General features: G+C 34.2%; 1 long non-coding RNA gene across 1 annotated transcript; it reads left to right on the top strand.

Moving 5' to 3' along the window:
* Positions 1-3,015: 3,015 nt before the first annotated feature.
* LOC122154114 lies at positions 3,016-4,576 on the top strand. Its single transcript, XR_006166039.1, has 4 exons — positions 3,016-3,106; positions 3,482-3,545; positions 3,911-4,057; positions 4,327-4,576. It is a non-coding gene; the product is annotated as an uncharacterized LOC122154114 (long non-coding RNA).
* The last annotated feature ends 204 nt before the right edge of the window (positions 4,577-4,780 follow it).

Raw genomic sequence — 4,780 nt, forward strand, 5'->3', positions numbered from 1 at the left:
AGTTTATATTTCAGCATAGACTCTGAGCTGATGTTATTTTCAATGACAGTTGATTTGGTATGCTGAAGACATGAAGTTTATTTGACTGTATATCTGTTGGAAGACTTCTTGCAAGAATAACCTAAAACCATTCTAAAGATACCTCTTTAACCACTGCAATGAGCACTCATCGCTCTTGATAGAAACTCTGGCCCCAGGAGGAGATGATACTTCTAAATCTTAGGATTTAAATTGTTATATCACCCAGTAGTGAGAATGACCTACCATTCCTGAACCTTTTAAAGCTTTTAGTAAGTATGGAGAAACTATGTTAGATGCTAACGTTGTACATGTTATATTACTTCCATGTGCTGGCATTGCTTGGATTTTGCAGGTCACAGCAGTCAAAAATCATGTTTGCTCTGAAATTTTAGTGCCTGTGAATGAGTTTGTCTTTATGAAAACTTGTATTGTCTTGTTTGTTTGTTTGTTCCTAAGGACTATCTTTGCTTTCTTGGGTTGTTTCCAGCTTTCAAACTACATTTATTTCTGTGTGAGACCAATGAAATACCACAGTGGAACTTTTAGATATGTACACACCCGCACACTGAAGCAGCAGTTCTCTTACACGTTGGTTTAGATGTGGGTTGGCTGGGCTCTTTACTTGTTTTGGTTGTGAGCTGCTGAAGGCAACATCTTTTGGAAGCTTGTCAGCTTGTATACCAGACGAACAGAGGTTATAGATTTCATGAAAATCTTGGGTTTATTTTGGAGTGTTTCAAGTTCAGAGGATGAATGGGAGCATAGAATTAAACAAAACGAATCTTATGCAAATAATAACGGCTTTATACTGTCCAACCTGGTTTTGGATGATGAGAAAGGATTGGGGGGATTATGCTTTACTTGAACAAGTAATATTTTATCAACCAAGACAGATTTATTTTAGATCCAAAGATCCTTTAAAATCAAAGTCTAGCAAATAACCGAGAAGGTGATATACTTACTTCACCGTATAAAATTATTTTGACTTATGCTCTATAAATAGTATAACCATTTCTTATTACTGATGTTAACAGCTTGTAAGTATCATCTGTAATCTGAAATTGATTTTTGGTCACGCTTCTCATTTAGATGTCAGTGTGGAAAAGTGGAAGTGGTAGAAGCAGTTTCCCCAGCAGCTGTTGTATCAATGTGCTTTCATGGCAGTACAGACTTTGCTGTCAGCTACCTTTTTTTTCCTTGATTTTAACATACTTGCCCAAATCTAAGCTAATTATTTTAGTAGAGATAACTGTAAGTGTGAAACCTTTTCATATATGTAAAATACAAATCAAGGCGTAATAATTCCTCATTGTTATAAACAAACCTGACATATTTATAAAGCTAATGTTACAGACTTTAGTTTTATTGCAGATAGTCAGAACAGTATGTGTATGAAATGAATTATTGTCGGTTATTGTGGGACGCTAATGTTACAAAAGTGCAAAGTCAAGGTAGTTAATCCTTGGAAGTTATAATTTCCTGTAATTAATTATATGACTCTACTTCAAATGTTAAAAAATTGTCTAAAAATTACTTTCATGTGGAAATGTGAATCTCAGCACTATTCTGAATAATTGTTGTGTTCTAAAACTGGAGAGCAATAAAACAATTTCTAGACTGATTCTATTTTGAATACTATAAATATTTACTTTTTTTTTTTAGCCTCTGTAATCTACCTACCTATACGAGTCCCTGGTTTAAATTTGTTTCTTATATTAAATACATTTTCAAGGCAATTTTATGATGTCAGGCTAAAATACCTTGATGTTAAAAATGAATTCAAACTCTGATGATAGCTTTGAACACCTTCGAAAATTTTTTCTTCAGAATGGTGTTCTTTTTCTTCAAATGGTGGGTGCTGCTTTGCTCACCTCACGAATTACATATTCTTTCACTTTAGAAACACAAGCCCGGAAGGCAAACAGTCTTTGGGACTGTTTGTAGGCAGTTTTTTCTTGAATGGCAGGTTTGATCCAGTATCCTGGCCCTTAAGATAAACTGTATTAAATATAAATTACTCTAACTGACATAAACAACATTTGTACCTACATCTGGATTTTTTTGCTGCAACTAATTTCTCTGTTCACAGTTGGTCTTGGAGATGCTGTTATACATAGTTAGTCTGCTGCAATGCAGGCTTTGTAAAATCTGTAAATTTGCCAGAATTAAAGAGAATTAAGACTGTTCTCCAGTTGAGATAAAGTATGAAGGTGAATTAGCAACTCCCCTTATTCTAACGTGGGATTTCTGTCGTTAGTGTTTTTTTCCTCTGATCGAGGTGGAAAAATGAATGTAAAAATTCTTTCTTGTAGTGTTTCCACCAGTTCTCAGACTATGTCTCTGCTGTCACAGCTGGAGAAGATCAATTTGGATTCTGTATTAGGAGAAGCAGACAATGCCAGATATGTTACCTCAGAGATCCTTCATCTGGTTCAGAGTCAAGGTAAATATCTCAGTTTTATGGTTTTAGTAGTTTTTGTTTTGATGAGCCTTCCTTCTCGTATTTCTTCTGAGGTGGACTTTAATTGTTGTTTCTGTTCGGTGGACTTGATTAGCCATCTGCTTTTGTCACTGATTGTTTAAAGCACCTGTTTAAGGCCATGTTTAATGTTGTCTGATATAGTATTGGTTACACTGAGTGCATTTTGTATTGTCAAACAGCTATAATTTAAGTGATAATTCACAGTATACATGTGTATATATATACGAGAAGTAGAAGTATCTGGAAGAGAGCTTTCTTACAGATTTTACCTTTACAGTGTTTTTTTCTAGGACAAATTGTTGAACAAGTGAAAGCAAAAATGAGATTTAAAGTCACTTAAGTCTTTGATTTATTTTAGTTAGTATTATCTACATATATGCAGTTTTTAATAGATTTTATTATTTACAGTGTAGTGTAGATTTTCTGATCAGTCTGTATGTGATCACAGGGCATTTTGCCCACAAGCTAGTATATTAAAAGAAAAATGGTCTTTTTCTGACTGGCAGAAAAAAACAAGGAGGAGATGACTTCTAAGGGCTCCACTGGAATAGAAGTTATCCTGTCAGCCCTAGAGGTAAAACCTTCCGATCTGTGTGGTTATGGGTACGTAGCAAGTTTTCATTTTATCACCGGGCTTTGTATTACTACAAATACGTTGTTATCCTATCTAGTCTCCAACACTTGTGTAGGACTGTGATGATTAGATATGGTCTAGTTAAGAATTTCTCTCCCTTATTTTTAAATATTGTAAGAAATTAGTTGTCAATTATCAGTTCTAATTAATATGCCATATTGCAAACTAAATTTTAATTGTTTTTTTTTGGTTAATTCAGGCTGCATAGTAGATGATTAGCTGGGTGGTTACATCTTAAATTCTGTTTGATTTAGTGGTGGCAGTTTCTCTGAGCTTGTAAGTATTTAAACCACTGTATTAGACTTCTACATTAAGTAAAGAAATCCCTCTATTTTACATTGCAGAATACAAAAGATCCTCAAAGTATTCGAAATATATTGAATATCCTCATTGAGATTGTGTCAGTTGGTAAGTTTTCATTAAGGAGCAGTTTTCAATTTGTGATTATATTCCTGTATTCTTCTGCAGAAGTTGTGTTTTTCCTTTGGGAGGCAGGTTTGTGTTTGTTTAGTAATTTTTTTGGGTGGTTTCAGATGTTTGCTAACAGTGATTTGTATGCAGAATAAAAAGAACACAAAGACTGAAGCCACCTTTCAAATAATCATACACAAATAATTTACGTTGCTGTAAGTATAAGGCCAGCAGGTTCTTGCCTAGTGCAGTCACATATGAGGAAAATATTTCTGTTCTAAAGACTTCCCTTATGATAACTGTAGCTTAGGTTCTTAATTGTTCTTTGGCTTCGGAGATATCAGTTGAGTTTTAATTCCTAGGTGGCGGTCAGAGGGCAGGCGTCTTAGTCACTAAAGGAGGGACACAGATCTTATTGCAGTTGCTTTTGACTGCCAGCAAAGACTCTCCACCAACTGGAGAATTAATGGTGCTTCTTCATACTCTTCTTGCAAAAATTGGTCCAAAAGGTGATAATGATATACGTACATAATATGGCTTAATACTTTGTAGTTTTATGATTGTAACTTCAAAAAAATTTTCTTTCTATTATTGTGTAAGCATGCATGTATTCAGAATTGGTAAAGGAGAACACAAAGATGAGTAAAATAGAGGGGAGGAAAGAATGATGAAAAATAGGTAAGCAGAGTTGACAGCAGAAGAAATTCACAGTTTGTTTAACTTTTTTTTTGATAACTTCAAAATTAGTGTGAATAATCTTGTATTTCTTTGACGTCAGACAAAAAGATTGGCATGAAAGCAAGAATTAATGGTGCCCTAAACATATCATTGAATTTAGTGAAGCAGAATTTGCAAAACCACAGGCTAATATTGCCATGTCTTCAAGTATTAAGAGTTTACTCAACCAACTGTAAGTACTGCTGATAGTTCTTTTTTTTCCCATGTGATACAAAAGTTTTTACCTAGATACAGTTGAAACATCCGATCTACATGCTTGTTCAATGTTAGATGTTTAAAATAATTATTTTTATCTGAGAATTCAAATTGCTTGAATTCTAATAAAAGCTGTGAAGCGTGCTTGTACATCTCGTGTGTCTTTGATTTTTATTCAGTTTGTGTGTGTGTGTATATATATATACAAACACTGCCGGGGGTTTTAACCAGTGCTATTGGATGTGTGAAACTGAGTCATCTAACTTTCATAAATGCTGATCCTTTAAGATTTAAACCAG

The sequence above is a fragment of the Tyto alba genome, unplaced genomic scaffold (genome assembly GCF_018691265.1).
Source record: "Tyto alba isolate M040663 unplaced genomic scaffold, T.alba_DEE_v4.0 Super-Scaffold_31, whole genome shotgun sequence".
Lineage (NCBI taxonomy): Eukaryota > Metazoa > Chordata > Aves > Strigiformes > Tytonidae > Tyto > Tyto alba.